We start from the raw sequence: 22,575 nt of genomic DNA, 5'->3' as shown, positions 1-22,575 counted from the left end.
TAAAAAGCTTTTGCACATCAAAGGAAACATACAACAAAGCTAAGAAGCAAAGGATGGAACATGAGAAGATATCTGTAAATGACATTATATAAAAAGGGCTGGTATCCAAAAATCTATAAAGAACTTCTCAAACTCAATTCTCAAAAAACAAATAATCCAGTCAAAAAAATGGGCAGCAGACAAATAAAAGACACTTCTCCAAAGAAGACATACAAATGGCTAACAGACACATGAAAAATGTTCAACATCATTAACCATCAGGGAAATACAAATGAAAAACACATTGAGATGCTTACACCAGTTAGAATATCAAAGGTTAACAAGACAGGAAAGAACAAATGTTGGAGAGGATGTGGAGAAAGGGGAACACTCTTACACTGTTGGTGGGAATGCAAGTTGGTGCAACCACTTTGGAAAACAGTGTGAAGGTTCCTCAAAAAATTAAAAATAGAGCTACTCTATGGCTCTTCAGTTGCACTACTGGGTATTTACCCCAAAGATACAGATGTAGTGAAAAGAGGGGCCATATGTATGCCAATGTTCATAGCAGCAATGTCACCAATAGCCAAACTTTAGAAAGAGCTGGATGCCCTTTAACAGATGAATGGATAAAGAAGATGTGGTTTATATATACAATGGAATATTACTCAACCATCAGAAAAGATGGCTACCCACCATTTGCATCCACATGCATGGGACTGGAGAATATTATGCTAAGTGACATAAGTCAAGCAGAGAAAGACAATTATCAAATGGTTTCACTTATATGTAGAACAGAAAGAAGAATGAATAGCATGGAGGGCATTAGGAAAAAGAAAGAAAAAAGGAAGGGGAGAATCAGAGAGGGGGACGAACTATGAAAGGCTACGGACTCCAGGAAACAAACTGAAGATTTCAGAGGGTTGGGTGCTTTAGGTTAGCCTGGTGATGGGTATTAAGAAGGGCATGTATTGCAAAGAGCAATAGGTGTTATATGCAAACAATGAATCATGGAACACTATATTAAAAACTAAAATGAAGTACTGTATTGTGACAAATACATACATATATACATACATACGTACGTACACTCCAGGCTTCAAGTCTTGCTTGTTATACAAACATACAAAATTAGCCCTCTGGTTTTCAAGGCCAGACATTATGAGGACTTGTTTTCCCCATGTGCACTCCCTGATGACTTACCCTGTCTCTGATTTTAGGTCTCTCCCTCCTGTGGGAAGCTCTAGACCACCATTTTTGCCTTTTTTAACTTCACTGATGTGGATTCTCCACATTTAATTGTGGAGTTTCTTTTGCCAGTTTATTTACTCAGATGTGAGTGATATCAAATTGTAAACATGGAATAAGGTGAGCTTAGGGGTCTCCCACTCTGCCATCTTCACATGCCTCCTTCATAACTGAAATGTTTTCTTACAGTGTTGTTATTTATATTAGGAAAACAGTGAGCACTTCACCTTTAGTTTATTGAAACTGACAACACAATAATCTCATAAGCCTCTTCAGACCATATGGTGATGACACAGTTAAGGATATGGCAATGTTGACACACAAAAATTATAATAGATTAAATAATGTGGCAGAAATTGATTTTCAAAATTTACCACTTAGATTATTGAAGCAAAAAATGATCCACACCAAAACACTTCATATAAACTCACTTTCATCAGCTTTGTCTCTCTTCTTTATCCTAAGCAATATTTTCCCACATTGGAACAATATTACCACCAGGTGCTCATCTGCTGATTGAATTCCTATGTAGCTTTATATTTTTACTTTATATCTTCACTTAATGTTCTTCTTTAATTTTTTATTTCCATTAATATAAAAAACAAATTTTTCTATTTAATGGTATTATTTCTATTACATACATACACAGAGAAATGACTAAAGTCTCTAGATAAAGAAATCATATCAATGCTATCCTGCCATATGTGCTTTTCCAATTTTCTTTTGGGTCATCTTAAGCCAAACCAAGAGGATCATTACTTACACTTCAATATCTATTCTATCATGCCAATTTTGTTATGATAACTCAATGTAATTATCATTTTTTATAAGTAAGAAAGTAAGTAATGAGCTCACCACATACTTAGGCTGGCCTAGAGAAATGACCTTGGATTTATTTTCACACAGTATATTTGGAAAATACTGACAGAAAATAATTGTTAAATAATATTGTGTGCAGAGAGACTTTAACTTGCTATCTCTACTTGGAATGCATGACCTGTAGGCTCACTCCAGAGTTGAGTAAAGCATGGTTGATATGTAACCATGACTCACTCAACATGACCCTGAATAATATATATTATATATATTGACAACCAGATTTTCTTGTTTTTCTGTATCAAGTTCTGATAAAAAATACACACATACACCCACCCTTAGGCTCCTATATGAGAAACTCATAAAATGTTCATAGCGTGGTCAGTGTGAAACAAACCTGTGTCTCGGTAACTATTAGATATTTCAGTGAGATGACAATGTACATTCTGTATATTCCATTCTACACACTTTTATAAAGCTAAGTAAACATTATGCTAGATTAAAAGTCTCTGTATCCTGTGTGATTAATTTACTACCTCATTCAGGTATCATAGCTTATACCTTTATATTTATTTTCTTATTTTCTCACTCTTAAGTATGCATTACCTGTACTAAAGATAAATAAATGAAGAAAAAACCCATATACCAAATATGAATCTCAAACTTACCTGAGAAAAACACACATAATGCTTGAACCTTAAAAATTCCCACTATGGAAGATTATTCTAATTCTTTATGGGAACAATTTTTACCAATGCAATAAATTTTGTTCTCTTACTGTCATCCTTTCATGTGTTATCAGAGTATAAATTACTATAATAAAATTTTATAAAACTATGATTTATCCAGACAATGGGTTTTTCAGAAAATCTGAATCTTAGTATACAAATTTTGTTTTGTAATTAATAATAGTATTTAAGTGATTGTTAATAAAAGTCTATCTTGGTATGATTGTCAGTGTAATGCTATTATTCACTAATAATGTCTGCATTTAGAAGAGAATGCTCGACTTATCCTGAAGATATCAATCTCTATGTCCCAAGTAACACATTACCAATATTAGACAATATTTCTAGGAAATGTATTAGCTAATATTTGGTTTAATTTGATGGGATATTTTAAACTTTATACTAAAATGTTATATATGTAGAAAAGTCCATGCATGAAAAGTGTACAGCTAAATAAATTTGCACCATCCAAACAAAACAACTCATCAAGACACAGATCAAAATATAAAATTACAAGCATTCCAGAAACCACCAAGTTGTCTTATTTCCATGCCTATCTCCCCCATGACTTTTCCTGAGTAACTTATTTTCAGATCATAGACTAGTAAATATACAAGAGATATAGGTAAGGCAATTTCAAAATAGAACTAACTAACTGGCATATATAGAACACTAAATCTTCAATGATAATCTTATATTAATGTAATTATAAGTAAAAATGGAATACTTATTGAATTATGGCATACCCTGTACCATTGCAGAGATACAAAACAATTCAAAAGTAATAAAATCAATTCAAAGTATGTTTTTTCATCATGTAGAATTAGTTTATAAATCATTAAGGATCAAGGAGGAAAAACCCTACTTCTTCTAAATACTCCATAATTTAAAAAAATCAATATAGAACTAAGAAAATATATTTATATTAGTAATAGAGAAGATATAAATACTAAACTTGTGCTCATGCAGCTAAAAAGTGCTTACAGAGAAATTTAGAGTGAAAAGCAATATATTAGAGTTGAGGAAGGCTAAAAAAATCAATAAATTATATTTTGCAAGAAGCTAGATGAAGATAGACAAGTACAAATCCAGAAAGATATAAGGAAAAATTAACGAGGTTAAGAGCAGAAAACAGCAAAATAGAGAGCAGACTTACAAAAGGAAAAAGCAACACCAAAAAAAAAATTGAAATAATATGATTGAAACCCTCCTATCAAGATTAATCAAGAGTGAGAGATAACACAAAATATTAACAGATAAAAGACACAAAGAAGACATTACTAAAGAACTTGCAGTAATTAATATGATGTTTCAAATAAAATGTTCTTCTGACTAGTAAGAATCTTGAGTAAATGATGCAGTCACAAAGAAAGCAAAACTATATAATTACATTTTTATAAAGAAAAAATGAGGAAAAATGTGAAATACACTTTCAGAATAGTTGCCTTTGGGGCAAAGAACTAATCATAAAAGAAGATTCTTTTGTGTTAGTTATATTTTCCCTCTATGTCTGTGTCCTATAATATAGCATCATAATATGGAGAATTTACTGCATAGATATTATGCATCAATGTGCTGTTATGCTGTTTGGATTGAGACAATATCACCAACTCCATAAATCTGTGAATCTACTAATGGTAACAAATATACAAGTAGAGTCTTGTAAGAATAGGGTTTTTAAATAAAAACAGACCCTATTGTTCCTGCTATCTATATGCCTGTTCAAAGGTTGTTAATGATTGAGGTTCTAGAGTTCATTTTAATATCTGGCAGAGCTAATTTCCTCTTTGATCTGGGATCATTTCTTTCATTTATTTATTTTTAAGTTTAATTTAATTTTTTCAGTGTTCCAAGATTCATTGTTTATGCACCACACCCAGTGCTCTATGCAATACGTAGTTACTCAGTTCTTTAGAATTACCTTCTGTGGTTCTAGATAATCACTATAAATTTTAAAATTATAATAAATGATGACAAAAATAATCTCTACCTCATAAGATTTGTAATAGAACTTTGTCAAGAAAAATTTTGTCTATGCTTAAGTCAGCGACCAATAGGTCCCAGGTAACAAAATTTTCAACAAAGCTTGCCAGGAAATATATAAACCATTTTTCTTAGGGATGTGTATTTCAAGTTTTAGTAAGCAATAATAATGATATGACATTTTTGTGTCTCTCCATTTAATAGCTCTAACATAATATCCTTTTTAAAGGCCTAGAGCAGTATTGAAAATTGAGCTTTTTTGTGTTTCAAAAGAATTATAGAAATTTTAATCATATAAAAACCTGATGGTCTTAAAGAGATCTAACAAAATTTTACATACAACTTTCCATGTTGCAAAAATGAGAAACAATTCATGTCAATACCAAAATATTAAAGTAGAAGCAGAAATATAAAACAATGTGGCCACAAAAACCTTATGAATCATAGAGTTTCTATTCTTAAATTTAAATAATTAAGCAGATGAAGAAATCATAACATCTTGACATATTTGGATTTCACTATGATAATATTGATCCAAAATGAAATTGCTAAAAAATTTTCTTAATAGCATCTTTCTATCAAAGCATAAAATAATTAAAATGAAAGAACTAATTATAAGGATACAATAATGTAGGTAACCTTGATGAAGGTCTCAATGAGGAAAAAGGCACATTATAAAAATATTCTTGAATAAATTTCTGAAAAGATGAACATAGAGATCTCAAGACCTGGTGACACAGACTATAACATACGCATATGAGCTTCAAAGGTTGTTTAGTTACTCACCTCTATTCTCTGAAGTCAAACCCATGATTCTAGTCCTTCTATCTCAGCAAAACATGACAGAGAGAAAAAAAACAAAGAGTATCAGAAAATTTTCAACAGTAAAGTTAACAAAAAGCTTAAATTAGTTCCATTGTCATTATTTGATATAGACATAAAATCTTTTCTTCTTTTAGCCCAAATGAGAATTTCAGTACCCATTAGTTTCTTCTTTCCTTAATTCAATCATTATTTTCTCAGATTTTACTCAAGAACATATTTTCTTTATATAATTATCTTTCTACAACTTTTGTCCAAAGTAAGCAAATGAAGCAATCTTGGATCACTGATCATATATAAAGGTGCATAGTGACTTATAAAATAAGACATAAATGCCCTTTTCTGGAAAAAAGAGAAAGGACACTAACAGTGCTATTATGTTGTTACTGAGGGGTCATTAAAGACAGCCAGGCCCTGAGAGTCTTATTTGTCCTAGTAGATGGCAACTCATCTGGACCTCAGATTGACATCTGGAATGAGTCCCTCAGCATCCTCAGACAATTGTGCTCATCATTGATCCAGACAAGTGCCCTCCCAACAAATAAGCATTTCCATAGCCAGACTTATGTTGTGCAGGTTTGAATAAAGAACAGCAAATATGTAGCAACTATTTTATTTAGTACCTGACTAATGGGACCCGTATATATAGTATTAAAAATGCTACTTTTGATTATTCTAATAAAATTAGGTAAGATTTATTGGGAATATTTTAAAAAATCCTTTAATCAACAAAAATTATAAAGAGCCAAGGAGATACCAACAATAATAAAAATTGTGGTTATAGCATGAGTGGAAGCATATATGTTGTGAATATTTCAGATAAAGATTTAAAAAATCAGTATTTAGCACAGTTGAATTTTGCTAACAAGATTATTTTCATTCAATATAAAATTGTGAAAAAAAGAAATATGGAAATAATTCCCCAAAGTTATTCATTATTTTTTTCTTCTTCATTTTTTAAAAATTTATTTTTTATTTATTTTCAGCATAACAGTATTCATTATTTTTTCATCACACCCAGTGCTCCATGCAATCTGTGCCCTCTATAATACCCACCACCTGGTACCCCAACCTCCCACCCCCCCACCACTTCAAACCCCTCAGATTGTTATTCATTATTTTAAAAAGATATTTAAATTTTTAAAAATATTTTATTCATTTATTTGACAGAGAGTGAGAAAGACAGTGAGAGCAGCAACACAAGCAGAGGGAATGGGAGAAGGAAAGCAGGCTTCCTGTTGAGAATTAAGCCTGATGCAGGGCTCAATTCCAGGACCCTGGGATCATGACCTGAGCCAAAGGCAGCCGCTTAACCAACTGAACCACCCAGGTACCCCTAAAAAGATATTTTTAAAAAGGAAGAAATAAGGAGGATTCTTTGTTCTATGTAGGGACACTCACTGGGAAAAATATCTATCATAAAATATTCTTTCTTAATACTCTGAAAAAATGAGCTCATGACTCTGAAACACTGACATCACTAGTAATAAAATGTCATAATTTCAAAAACGCCAGGATAGCCACTCACCTTTCTTCCCTGAAAGTAACTTATTAACTTGAAAAAAACCCCAAAACCAGTAACCTGTCCAAGCTTTTGACCTGCAAAACATTACAAAAAAAAATGGATCTGGTAAGATAATGCATTAGATTAATCAAAAATAATTCATAACATTAGTTCTATTTTAATTAATCATACAGACATCTTTTGCCACAAACATCACGTTTGCTTGATCCTTTGTCATTTATGTTATGTCATTTATTCATTTTTTTCTTCTCTGAGTGCTTTACTTTGCAAATGGCCAATAATTCTCTCTGCTGAGCTATTCAAATAAGTATATAGCAGTTATCTTTAAAATTTGAAATTCTAAAGCTGTATTACACCCAGTAAAGAATGAACATACCTCGTGATGTTAAAAATGCCCTGTGATGTAAAAAATGAAAAGAACATAGTAAGGGTATTGTGAGACTGAGGAGTATTATGAAGGGATATTATGAGAGGTATTATGAGGATTATTGATGACCTCAATTGAAAAGTACTAAAAGTGAGTCTTTTTGTCTTTTTTTAAAAAATATTTTATTCATTTATTTATTTAAGAGAGAGAGAGATTGAGAGAGAGAGAACATGAGAGGAGAGAGGTCTATGGGAGAAGCAAACTCCCTGCTGAGCAGAGAGACTGATGTGGGACTCAATCCCAGGACTCTAGGATCATGACCTGAGCCAAAGGCAGTTGCTTAACCAACTGAGCCACCCAGGTGCCCTGCCTTTCTTTCTTTTTATTTTTTCTTTTCTTTTCTTTCTTTTTTTTTTTTTACATTATGCACATGTAATTCACCATTTTAAAGTATACAGTTCAATGGTTTCTAGTAAATGCCATATTGTGCAACATTGCCAAAGTTTATTTTATCTTATTTTTATTGTATACTTTTGAATTTATTTTTTTTATTTATTTTTTTTTTTAAAGATTTTATTTATTTATTTGACAGACAGAGATTACAAGTAGGCAGAGAGGCAGGCAGAGAGAGAGAGAGGAGGAAGCAGGCTCCCTGCTGAGTGGAGAGCCTGATGCGGGACTCGATCCCAGGACCCTGAGATCATGACCTGAGCCGAAGGCAGCGGCTCAACCCACTGAGCCACCCAGGCGCCCTGTATACTTTTGAATTTAAATTCAATTAGCCAAGGTATAGTACATCATTAGTTTGAAATGAAATACCACCTTACATTAGTCTTATTTGTATTATGAAAGACCACTCAGCTGGACATCAGCAACCCCAGATGCTTATTCTTATTCTTGAACCAAACAGAATGAGCACAACCAATAAACATTCCACACACCACACTAATGCTCTCAGCAATTTACTACTTGCATTTAGCTTACAGTGAAAAACAGCACAGGTAGACCTTTAACTTGACTTTAGTAAATCTGGTTATAATGGTAATTCCAGAAGCTTCCCAGAATCTTTCTCTTAGAGTAATACAAAAAGTGATATTGCAGTGAGGGAGTTTTTAATTCTGATATATTTATTCAATAACATAGGGAAAAAATCAAGAGTTAAATGTGAAGTTGGATTATGTCACTTAAAATTATTAAATTATTCTAAGATCTATCTGACCATGAGATATTACTTTTACTTGATTAATCTGTAGTTCAGGAGAGAAGATATATGTCCATATTTAAAGTATGGGATCATTACCCTATATAATTCTCTATTTTATTTTATTAGGAGCAACTTCATTTCAATATACACATATACAAACCAAATCTATTCTATGACTTGCCTTCATTAATCAATAAATGTTGCCAAATAGCTAGATTAAAAAAACAACAACAGAAACACCACCCATTCTGGGACACCTGGGTGGCTCAGTCATTAAACATCTGACTTCGGCTCAGGTCATGATCCCAGGGTCCTGGGATCAAGCCCCAGATCAGACTCCCTGCTCTGAGGGGGGCCTGCTTCTCCCTCTCCCACTCCTTCTGCTGTGTTTTTTCTCTTGTCATGACTCTCTCTGTCAAATAAATTTAAAAAATCTTTTTTAAAAAACCACAAACCCTATTCCTCATTACTATTGTCCAAAATAGATTTCCTTTGAAGTCACAAAAAATACCCTACAAAAAGAATACTTTTGTCATTTTCCTGATCTGGCTGACTTCCCAACATCTGAATTCAGTTTAATGCACTATTATTTGCAAGAGCAACAGATATTAATAGCAAATAATTGAAAATGAGAGATGGATATAATAAATACATCTGATTAATACATGTAAAATATTAACCACTACATCCATCAAAAGAATAAATTAGCAACAATTATTATTGGTTAGCTACTTAAAATACACTAATAAGGTGCTAATATTCAAATAAAATTCCTCAAGATAGCAAAATATCTGGAGTCAAGATAATATTTAAGATTTATGAATATAGCACGCACACAAAGAAAAATATAGAGGGACTTATAAGGATAGGCAGATGGTATACTATAAAAGCTATTTCTCAGATCCCCTACAATTAATGTATTCATATCAATATGACACTACTTTTTATCAATTGACTTATGTATTTGGCTGCTTCCATGTTGGGGACATAGAAAATGAACTTTTGAGACTTCATCAAGATAAAGTAACCTTCTATATAACAAAGGAAAGAGTCAACAAAACTAAGAGGCAATGCACAGAATGGGAGGAGATCTATAAAGATCTATAAAGAACTCCACAAACTCAGCATACACAAAACAGATAATCAAAAAATGGGCAGAAGACATGAACAGACATGTCTCCAAAGAAGACATACAAATGGCTAGCGGACACATGAAAAAATGTTCATCACCATTAGCCATCCAGGAGATTCAAATCAAAACCACATTGAGATACCACCTTACACCGGTTAGAATAGCCAAAATTAACAAGACAGTAAACAGCATGTGTTGGAGAGGATGTGGAGAAAGGGGAACGTTTTAGACTGTTGGTAGGAATGCAAATTGGTTCATTCACTTTGGAAAGCAGTGTGGAGATTCCCTAAGAAATTAAAAATAGAGCTACCCTATGACCCTGCAACTGCACTACTGTCTATTCACCCCCAAAGTACAGATATGGTGAAAAGAAGGGCCATCTGTACCCCAATGTTCATAGCAGCAGTGGCCACAGTCGCCAAACTGAGGAAAGAACCAAGATGCCCTTCAACAGAAGAATGGATAAAGAAGATATGGTCCATATATACTATGAGTATTATGCCCCCATCAGAAAGGATGAATACACAACTTTTTTTTATCAACATGGATGGGACGGAAGAGATTATGCTAAGTGAAATAAGTCAAGCAGAGAGAGTCAATTATCATATGGTTTCACTTACTTGTGGAGCATAGGGAATAACATGGAGGATATTAGGATAAGCCAAAGAAAAGTGAATTGGGAGAAATCAGAGAGATAAAGCATGAGAGACTATGGACTCTGAGAAACAAACTAAGGGTTTTGGAAGGGAGGGGCTTGGAGGTGGATAAGCCTGGTGGTGGCTATTAAAGAGGGCACATATTATTGCATGGCAGTGGGTGTGGTGTATAAACAATGAATCCTGGAACACTGAAAAAAATAAAATTAAATTAAGATGTTAAAAAATTTTAAAAAAGCTATTTCTCAGTTTGAGGTAAACTGGACTTATGGTGAAATTTGAGTGATAATTCTTTCTCCCAAGCTACTACATACTTTCTAAAACAAAACAAAACAAAATGGACAGTGCAAATAAATTTCCACCCTTATTCTACTCAAAATGTACAATGTACAAAATTCCCTTTTGTACATGAAGCAAGATGAAGGAAAAAATGTAACCCATCAACATTAAAACTGACTGGCAGAGGACCATATGTTAGGAGAAACACAGAAAAAATTTAAGTCTATTCTGAAGAATGCATAGAAGATGATGACATATTTCATAAGCAAAATGGAAAGGCTTATAAGCATGAACAAAATAGTAATTCTAGAAATTAAAACTAAGTAAATTTATTAAAAAAAATAGAGGGAGCAAAATGACAAAGTAGGAAATCCCTCATGTGCTCCAAGAAAAATAGTGATCTGGCAGCCATTTATGGATAAAAGTGCCTTTGTGGGAGCTTTGGGCTCCATGTAGGAGACTGTGAAACTCCAGTGAGGCCCAAGACTAAAGAAAGCTGTTTTTAGAAGGCAGGTCCATGCCCTAATGATAGGCTCTTTAAACATGGTCCTCGCTGCAGACTGAAAAATCCTGCCATGGACTCAGCTCCAACCCAGCTTGGTTGTGGTCTTGAAAGCAGCCTCATACACCAAGGGATCCTAGAAGAGTTATGCCCATTGGTGTCCCTGGTAGTAATATTCCAATCTTTGTGAATACTGAAGTGGCCCTATGGCTTGGCCCTCTAGACCTGCTCTGCCACACTCTGGAGTAACTCTTGACCACTCATGGACATGAAAGGAAACCAACCTATCTCTTCCCCTGGTAACCAGGCCACTGACTTTAGTCTCAATTGTAGATCTTGACATAGCCCTAAGACCTGGCTCCTGTTCTGCTGTACGATAGCCTAGAATCACCCCTGCATCCCTTGCCTGCCCAGGAGCCCTGTGATGCATTTCAGGATTCCTAGTAATAGTTCCACTGATATCAGTCTTATCTATGGACACTGAAGTGGCCCTGAGACTTAGTTCCAGCCCTATTTTATAATGTCTTGGGGCAGTTCTACCCACACAGGGAACCAACAGTAAACATACTGTCCAAGGCCCTGATTATAGGTAATATAATTAATAAATTATATTACACAATATAAATAAATTATATTAAACAATAAATTGATTGTGGACCCAGAAAAAACTCTGTGACTTGGCCCCAGCCCCTTTTTGACTATGATCCTAGAGGCAGTCCCACTGACCTGTTGATCCCACAGGAACCTTGCTTGCTTGACCCCTCATTAATAGGCCTGCTAGTCATGAACCCCACTGTAGATATGGCAGTGGCCACATGACCAAATTCAAGCCCTGTTCAACCAGGATCCCAGAAATAGTCCTGTAAGCCTGTGGAGTTAGAAGAAGACTCTTTACTTACTAAAAACTGTATACAAAGGAAGGAAGGGGTATTTTTTTCCTTTGAATCTGCAGACATCAGTGCTAGTCTACATAAATCATGAATCAAGAATCAGTGAAACATCAAACCACCAAGGGAAACTAATTAAACTTCAGTAAATTAACCCCAAAGAAATGTAGGTTTATGAACTGCCTGACAAAAAATTCAAAACTGTTGGGTAAAGGAAGATGGTGGTAGTGTAGGAGAACCCTAGTCTCATCTTGTCCCATGAATGCAACTAGATATCAATCTCTTAAATACCCCAGATATAGACCTGAAGGGTGACACGGACAACTAAAGGGAGAGAAGAGAACCATTGAAGAAAGTAGGAAATATGGAGACATGGTTTAGGGGAGAAATGGATTGCAGATGCTGCAGAGTGGAAGTCATTGTCAAAGAGAATAGCAAGAGAGATTGGAATACACAGGGGAAAGCACCAAGAGAACATTTACCCAAAGCCATTGAGTTGAAAAATAAGGACTGAATTTTGTGAGTTCTTAAAACAAGTGGAGCTTTAATATTACAGTTTAAAAAGTCAGTGGACTTGGCAGGGCTAGGGCCCAAGGACACTATGCTGCTCCTGAAGAGAAGGCAGGCAAAAATGCAAGGACAGACAGTATGGAAACAGAAATATGAAGAAAATCTGGGGCACAGTGTATGGAGATTATTTGCTTTTCTTGGAGCACATGTCTGAGCAGAGTTATGCATAGAGATACCTCTCTGGAAACAAAGGAACTGGCCAGAGACATTTCCCTCATCAGCCCCTCAGCATAAACACAGAGCATCTGTGGGAATCAGTGTGGCACTGACACTGGCTATGTAACTTGAGTGCATTATATTCCACCAGCCTGTACTCTGGTGGTACTGCCCTTCTCGTCCCACATGCACCACACCCAGTGTAGTGGGCCCATCCTGCAAAAGACCTGTGCCAACCCCTGTCCACACCACATCATCAAAAAGTTCTGTAGGGCTACAATCTTGTGGAGGTGGTGACAGGTCTCATTTCATAAGTAGACCAGGGCACACCTGGTTAACTTGCTGCATTTGGGTCAAGGACCAATCACTGGCCATAGCAGACAAGGAAAGCTTCTGCAGGTGACTGGCCTGACAGCCAAAATGCAATAGCAGAGCACATACAACACACACCAGAAACATCCCTGAAGTGCCGGGCTCTGGGCACTACATGACTCTTCTTCATAAGGCCATTACTTTCAGGAGCAGTAGTCATAACTGGCTTTTCTAACATAGAGAAGAAGGCATAGATTTAGACAAAATGTGGAGGTGGAAGAAGTTATCCCACATGTAAGTACAAGATAAGGTCATGGCCAGAGATCTAAGCAAAAGATCTATGAGTAATATGCCTGATGGAGAATTTAAAACAATAGTCATAAGGATATTTACTGGACTTGAGAAAAGAATAGAAGATAACAGGAGACCATTATAACAGAAATAAAAGAGTTAAAACAGAACCAAAGATGAAAAATGAAATAAGTAAAATTAGAAATACTCTTGATGAAGACCCATTCAGCATGCTGGGAAAAGCAGACAAACAGATAGTGCTGTAAAGACAAATTAATGAAAAACAATAAAGCTGAAGAAAAGAGAAAAAAAATTATCCAACACAAGAATAGACTTAGGAAACTCACTGATTCCATAAAACTTAAAAGTCATATTATGGGAATCCTAAAAGAAGAGAGAAAAGGGGGCAAAAGTTTTATATGAAGTAATAATGCCTGAAAATGTCTCTAATATGGGGAAGGACATAGACATCAAAACCCAAGAAAAGGGCTCCCATTAAATTCAACAAAAGCTGACAACCATGTATCATAGTCAAATTAACAAAACACAGACAAGAAAAGATTCCTGAAAGTAGCAAGGGATTAAAATTCCTTAGCTTACAAGAAAAGACAGATCAGGTTTGCAGCAGATCTGCCCACAGAAATGATCCGGTCAAAACAGTAGCAGAATATGTTCAACATGTTGAATGGAAAAATATGCAGTCAAAAATTCTTTATCTGGAAAGGCTGTCATTAAGAATAGAAAGAAAGAGATTCCCAGACAAAGAAAAACTAAAGGAGTTTGTGACCATTAACCAGCCCTGAAAGTTATTTTAAGTGAGTGGAGAAAAAAAAAAAAACACGACTAAAGTGACAGACTAGAAAAGAACAGAGAACATCACCAGAAACACCTACTTTACAGGTAATACAATGGAACTTAATTCATATCTATCAACACTCACTCTGAATGTAAATGGACTAAATCCTCCAATTAAGAGACCTAGGGTATCAGAATGGATAAAAAATGATCCATTTATATGCTGCCTGCAAGGGGCTTATTTTAGACCTAAAGATGCCTGAAGATTGAAAGTGAAAGAATGGAGAACAATGATGCTAATGGACATTAAAAGAAACCTGGAGTAAACATACTTGTATCAGACTAGATTTTAAACCAAAGGCTGTAACAGGAGATGAAGAAGGGCGTTATATCATAATTGAGGGCTCTACCCGTCAAGAATATTTAACAATTGTAAATATGTATACTGCCAACTTGGGAGCAGCCAAATATATGAATTAATTAATGAAAAACACAAAGAAACTCATTGATAATAATCCAACAATAGTTGGGGACTTTAACACCTCACTTGCAGCTATGAATAGATCATCTAAGCAGAAAATCAACAAGGAAACAGTGACTTTTAATGAAACACTGGACCAGGTGGACTAACAGATATATTCAAGAATATTTCATCATAAAGTAGCAAAATATACATTCTTTTTGAGTGTACATGGAAAATTCTCCAGAATATATTCACATACTGAGTCACGAGTTAACTCTCAACAAGTACAAAATATCAAGATCATATCGTGCATATTTTCAGACCACAATGCTATGAAACTTGAAATAAACCACAAGAAAAAATTAGAAAAGACCTCAAATACATGGAGATTAAAGAACATCCTACTAAGGAATGAATGGATTAACCAGGAAATTAGAGAAGAAATAAATATATGGAAGCAAATGGAGATAGAAACACAACAGTCTAAAACCTTTGGAATACAGCAAAGGCAGTATTAAGAGGGAAGTATACTGCAATACAGGCCTATCTGAAGAAGAAAGAAGTCTGAAATACACAACCTAAACTTACACCTAAAGGAACTAGAAAAGGAACAGCAACTAAAACCTAAATCCAGCAGAAGAAGGGAAATAATAGATTAGAGCAGATCAGGAGGGAGACAAATCATAACAGATTCTTAATTTTAGGAAAAGAATTGAGGATTGCTGCGGGGGAAGAAGTTGGGTTATGAACATTGGGGAGGGTATATGCTATGGTGAGTATTATGAATTGTGTAAGACTGATGATTCACAGACCTGTACCCCTGAAGCAAATAATACATTATATGTTAATTTTTAAAAAGAAATAAACATTATAGAGAAAAACAAACAAACAAAAACCAGTAGAACAGATCAATGAACTAAAAGCTCATTCTTTGTCAAACTAGAGTAGAGGGGTGTGGGGGGATGGGTTAACCCAGTGGTGGGTATTAAGGAGAGCATGTATTGCATGGAGCACTGGGTGTTATATGTAGACAATGAATCATGGAACACTCTGAGGATTTTGAAGGGGCGGGGGGTGGGAGGTTGTGTGAGCCTGGTGGTGGGTATTATGGAGGGCACGCATTGCATGGAGCACTGGGTGTGGTGCATAAACAGTGCATTCTGGTACACTGAAAAGAAATTTAAAAAGCAAAAAAAAAAAAAAAAAGATTTCAAAAAGTAAGCTAAAGTTTGGTAGAATTCCCCAGGGAATCCATCAGGTCCTGTGCTCTTGTTTTTTGGGAGGTTTTTGATCACTGCTTCAATCTCGTTACTATATTTCAGTCTATTCAGGTTGTCAATTTCTTCCTGGTTCAATTTTGGGAGTTTATATTTTTCCAGGAATGCATCCATTTCATCTAGGTTGCTTAGCTTATTGGCATATAAATGTTGATAATAACTTCTGATGAATGTTTCTACTTCCTTGGTGTTAGTTGTGGTCTCTCCCTTTTCATTCATCATTTTATTAATTTGGGCTTTCTCTCTTTTCTTTTGGATTAGTGTGGCCAATGGTTTATTGATCTTCACCAAGACAGCATGGTACTGGCATAAAAACAGACACATAGACCAGTAGAACAGAGTAGAGAGCCCAGATATGGACCCTCAACTCTATGGTCAAATAATCTTCGACAAAATAGGAAAAAATATACAGTGGAAAAAAGACAGTCTTCAATAAATGGTGCTGGGAAAACTGGACAGCTCTATGTAGAAGAATGAAACTCTACCATTCTCTTACACCGTACAAAAAGATAAAATCAAAATGGATAAAAGACCTCAGTGTGACACATGAATCCATCAGAATCTTAGAGGAGAACATAGGCAGTAATCTCTTCAACATCGGCCACAGCAACTTCTTTCAAGATATGTCTCCAAAGGCAAAGGAAACAAAAGCGAAGATGAACTTTTGGGACTTCATCAAGATCAAAAGCTTCTGCACAGCAAAGGAAACAGTCAAGAAAACAAAGAGGCAACCCATGAAATGGGAGAAGATATTTGCAAATGACAGTACAGACAGAAGGTTGATATCCAGGATCTATAATGAACTCCTCAAACTCAACACACACAAAACAGACAATAATATCAAAAAATGGGCAGAAGATATGGACAGACACTTCTCCAATTAAGACATACAAATGGCTATCAGACACATGAAAAAATGTTCATTATCACTAGCCATCAGGGAGATTCAAATGAAAACCACATTGAGATACCACCTTACACCACTTAGAATGGCCAAAATTAGCAAGACAGGAAACAACATGTGTTGGAGAGGATGTGGAGAAAGGGGAACCCTCTTCCAGTGTTGGTGGGAATGCAAGTTGGTGCAGCCACTTTGGAAAACAGTGTGGATATTCCTCATGAAATTAAAAATAGAGCTTCCCTATGAATCCTGTCATTGCACTACTGGGTATTTACCCCAAATATACAGATATAGTGAAAAGAAGGGCCATCTGTACCCCAATGTTTATAGCAGCAATGGCCACGGTTGCCAAACTGTGGAAGGAACCAAGATGGCCTTCAACGGATGAATGGATAAGGAAGATGTGGTCCATATACACTATGGAGTATTATGCCTCCATCAGAAAGGATGAATACCCAACTTTTGTAGCAGCATGGACGGGACTGGAAGAGTTATGCTGAGTGAAATAAGTCAAGCAGAGAAAGTCAATTATCATATGGTTTCACTTATTTGTGGAGCATAACAAATATCATGGAGGACAAGGGGAGATGGAGAGGAGAAGGGAGTTGGGGGAAATTGAAGGGGGAGATGAACCATGAGAGACTATGGACTCTGAAAACAATCTGAGGGTTTTGAAGGGGCGAGGGGTGGGAGGTTGGGGGAACCAGGTGTTGGGTATTAGAGAGGGCATGAATTGCATGGAGCACTAGATGTGGTGCAAAAACAATGAATACTGTTATGGTGAAAAGAAATAAAAAAAAAATTAATGAACTAAAATGCAAAAAAAAAGTGAGCTAAAAAAAGAACTAATGATGTACTGTATGGTGACTAACATAACATAATAAAATAAAATAAAAAAGAGTTGGTTCTTTGAAAGAGTTAATAAAATTGATAAACACCTAGCCAGACTTATCAAAAAGAAAAGAGGACCCAAATAAATAAAATCACGAGTGAAAGATGAAAGATCACAACTAATACCAGAGAAATATAAAAGAATATTATAAAAATTATACCAAAAAACTGGGCAATCTGGAAGAAATGGACAAATTCCTAGGAAAATATAAATTACAAAAACTGAAACAGGAATAGAAAATTTGAACAGACTAATAACCAGCAAAGAAACTAAATCAGTAATCAAAAATCTCTGAACAAACAAAAATCCAAGGCCAGATAGTTTCCCAGGGGGAATTCTACCAGACATTTAAAAAAAAAGTTTATACCTATTCTTCTGAAACTTTTCCAAAAAATAGAAATGGAAGGAAAACTTCCAAATTCATTCCATAAAGATAGCATTACCTTGATCCCAAAACCAGACATAGACCCCACTATAAAAATAGAATTAAGGAAAAAAAAAAAAGAGAATTACAGGCCAATATCTCTGATGAACATGAATGTAAAAGATCTCAACAAAATACTAGGAAATCGAATTCAACATTATATTAAAACAATTATTCACCACGATCAAGTGGGATTTATTCATGAGCTGCAGTATTGTTTCAATATTGCAAATCAATCAACATATGCACTACCTTAATAGAAGAAAGGACAAAGATATATGATTCTCTCAATAGATGCAGAAAAAACATTTGAGAAAATACAACACCCGTTCTTGTAAAAGCCTCCAAGAAAGTAGGGATAGATAGAAAATAGCTTAACATCATAGAGTTCATACATGAAAAAACTACAGCTAATACCATCATCAATTGGGATATATGTATCCTCCCATAATCAGGAACAAGACCAGGATGTCCATTCCCACCATTATCATTTAACATAGTCCTGTCAAGCAGAGAGAGCCAAGTTTTAGCCTCAGCAATCAGACAACAAAAAGAAACACTGATTCAAAAACGAATGATGTATTTTATGGTGACTAACATAACACAATATAAATTAAAACAAACAAACAAGTAAGAAATAAAAGGCATCCAAATTGGCAAAATTAAGTCAATCTTTCACTATTTGTACATGATATGATACTTGATGTAGAAAATCCAAAAGACTCTACCAAAAATGGCTAAAACTAATACATGAATTTAGCAAAGTGGCAGGATATAAAATAAACATACAGAAATATGTTGCATTTGTCTACAACTATTATAAAGCAGCAGCGATAAAAATAAAGGAATTGATCCAATTTTAAATTACATCCAAAACAATGATACCTAGGAATAAACATAACTAAAGAGGTAAAAGATCTGTACTCTGAAAACTATACAACACTTATGAAAGGAATTGGAGAGAACACAAAGAAATGGAAATGCATTCCATGCACATGGATTGGAAGAACAAACATTGCTAAATCTCTATACTACCCAAAGCAATCCACACATTTAAAGCAATCCCTATCAAAATACCACTAGATTTTTTCCACAGATCTAGAACAATCCTAACATTTGTGTTGAACCACAAAAGATCCCAAATAGCCAGAACAGCCCTGAAAAAGAAAAACATAGAGTATGACCCTGCAATTGCACTACTGGGTATTTACCCCAAAGATACAGATGTAGTGAAAAGAAGAGCCATCTGTCCCCCATTATTCAAAGCAGCAATGGCCACAGTCGCCAAACTGTGGAAAGAAACAAGATGCCCTTCAATGGATGAATGGATAAAGAAGATATGGTCCGTATATACTATGAAGTATCATGCCTCCATCAGAAAGGATGAATACCCAACTTTTGTATCAACATGGACAGGACTGGAAGAGATTATGCTGAATGAAATAAGTCAAGCAGAGATAATCAATTATCTTATGGTTTCGCTTATTTGTGGAGCATAAGGAATAACACAGAGGACATTGGGAGATGGAAAGGAGAAGGGAGTTGGGGGAAATTGAAGGGGGAGATGAACCATGAGAGACTATGGACTTTGAAAAACAATCTGAGGGTTTTAGAGGGGCGAGGGGTGGGAGGTTGGGTGAGCCTGGTGGTGGGTATTATGGAGGGCACAAATTGCATGTAGCACTGACTGTGGTGCATAAACATTGAATTCTGTTACACTTAAAAGAAATTTAAAAAATAATAAAAAAAGAAAAACAAAATTAGAGGCATCATGATTCTGGATTTCAAGCTATATTACAAAGTTGTAGTCATCAAGACAGTATGGTACTGGCACAAAAACAGACATGTAGATAAACAGTACAGAAGAGAAAACACAGATGGACCCACAACTATATGGTCAAGTGACCTTTGACAAAGCAGGAAATAATATGCAGTGGGGAAAAAAAAAGACAGTTTTTTCAACAAATGGTGTTGGAGAAATTGGACAGCAACATGTAGAAGAATGAAAATGGGCCATTTTCTTATTCCACACACAAAGATGAAGACCTAAATGTAAGGAAGGAAATCATCAATATCCTAGAAGAAAACATGGGCGGCAACCTCTTCAAACTTGGCTAAACCAACTTCTTTATTTAAATTTAAATTTTATTTATTTTTTAAATTTCTTTTCAGGTTTTGGACAAGATGGCGGGGGAGAAGGAGGAGGCGCCTTTTCAGCCGGTACCCCAAAGTGAGCTGATTACCTACCAAAGAACTCCGATCACCCTTGAAATCAGCCTGAGATCAGAATTATACATGGCTGGATCTCTACAGGGGCAGAAGATGCCAGTGGGCAGGTAAAGCGGAGTGGGAAAGGCAGACTGATATCAGAAGATAAACAAAAGGGGGAGGGAGCCACCAGAGGTGACCGGTGGGAAAGTAATACCCCAATACGAGTGAGAGTGCCCTGCGTCTGGGGACTAGCATTAACTTGGAGACTGGCTGAAAGCACTCCAAAAGAGCAAAGGATCACGGGGGGGGGGGGGAAATTGTGGGAATCGGGGTGGCTAGGGACAGGGGCTTAAGTCCCCGGTCCCAGGACAGCCTCCCCGGTGCTGAGGCAGAAAGAGTGCGGCGGAGAAACCAGCTCTTGGTCCCTAAGCCACCAGTGCACCTGTGAATGTGTGGGTTCTAGTTCCTGTGAGGGGATGGGAGCCACGCTGGTTGGCAGAACGCGCGAGTCCTATCACAAAGCTTGAGATATGCACGCACGTCCCTCATGCTCCCCTGAGTTACAAAGGCCCTGCCAGCGCTCTTTGTCCAGCGCCATTGTTTCAAAGCCTAAGCCCTGAGCCCCAAACTCTTTCCTGACAGAGGTGCGCAAAAGCCCAGCCTGGTGCTTACAGACCAGCGCCCCGTTCTCAGTGCCTCTTTCATAGCCACCTCTGAAAGAGGTGCGCGCAAGCCAGGCACTCCCAGCCCAGGCCAGCGGCAAAATCTCAGTGTGCCATTGCTGCTTGGAACCTCTCTGGCGGTCAGGAGCTCCCAGACAGCTGCCACTGCCTTGGCTTTGGGTACAAGCAAAAGATCCTGCGCCCCCAGGGTCTGCGACTTGTAACCTGCTCTGCCAGCAGCCAAGGGGGAACTTATTTAGGCTCTGCACCCAGACTGAGGCTTCTCTTTGAGAGGGAGATCAGGGTGCGGTTTGTTTTCCTCTAAAACTACAAAAACCATCAAAGGCGGTCAAGGTGAGAGAAAAAAAAAGTGAACAAGCATAAAAACCGCCAGGGAACAAAAGCCTGAAAAGAACCCAGTTTCCTCAGAGCCCACCACCTTGAGGGGGGCGGGAGGACTTAACTCAGGAAACATCATTGACTGACAACCCACGTGGCAGGCCCCTCCCCCAGAAAACAAAATAAGAAAGAAAAAAAAAGAGGAAAAACAAAGGACTATAAGAGAACAACCACTACTTCATAGGAAACTTGTATTGTTCACTCATTCCCACTAATTCAGTTCATTTTTTTTTTTTTTTTACACATAGGTAATTTTTTAAACCTATTTACCATCACAGCAAGCTGTACAGTACATCAAATTCCATAATACCTTTGTAACCTGAACTTTTTGATACATACACCTGTTTTTCTTTTGCATTTATATTTTTGAATTCCTTTTTTAAAATTTTAGTTTAGTTTAGTGTAGTTTATTCCTTTTTATTTTTATCCTCTAATATTCATATACAGTTAAACTTCAAAGTAATCCCCTTTCTCCAATCAATACTACCCCTATAGGGTAGTATTTTTAATCCCCTTTATCTTAGGAAAGTTGAGTCCTTTAACAAAGATATCAAGATACATCCAGGAAGAATCAAAACAACCTTCCTCGCACACACTGAGAATTTATAAGTACTCTCCCATCTTCTTCCACCAGTGTTTCTATGTTTTTTGTGTTTGTCCTGGTAGCATATAAATGTTACACTTGTGGTTCTTTTTGACGAGCTCTTGGTACCTTTCTTTATTTGCATATATATATTTTTGCATATATATATATATTTTCTCTTGTCATATACTTGTATCATTCTTTTTATCTCTTTTTGTTTGTCCACTTTGTAAATCTTCTCTTGGGGCCCATCTGGACTGAACCTTCTTCTTAATCTTCCCTTTCTTTCCCGTCTCTCTCTCTCTCTCTCTTTTTCTTCTTTTCTTTTTCTTTTTCTTTTCTTTTGTCTCTCGTTTGGGTGGGGAATCCTGATTGCTCAGAAGTGTTCCAGGGAGCACCTTGACTGCACAACAGTTGATATATCCAGCTACATCTGTTAAGTCATCTCCCACCAAAATGACTAGGAGGAGGAATGCCCAACAGAATAAAAATACAGAGGATGGACCTTCTG

General features: G+C 36.1%; 1 non-coding gene across 1 annotated transcript; it reads right to left on the bottom strand.

Moving 5' to 3' along the window:
- Nucleotides 1–6,029: 6,029 nt before the first annotated feature.
- Nucleotides 6,030–6,096, bottom strand: LOC131837308 (small nucleolar RNA SNORD109A). The gene has a single exon (XR_009355970.1). It is a non-coding gene; the product is annotated as a small nucleolar RNA SNORD109A (small nucleolar RNA).
- Nucleotides 6,097–22,575: the final 16,479 nt, after the last annotated feature.

Source organism: Mustela lutreola, chromosome 7 (genome assembly GCF_030435805.1).
Source record: "Mustela lutreola isolate mMusLut2 chromosome 7, mMusLut2.pri, whole genome shotgun sequence".
NCBI lineage: Eukaryota > Metazoa > Chordata > Mammalia > Carnivora > Mustelidae > Mustela > Mustela lutreola.
This window is presented reverse-complemented; position numbering and strand designations above follow the sequence as displayed.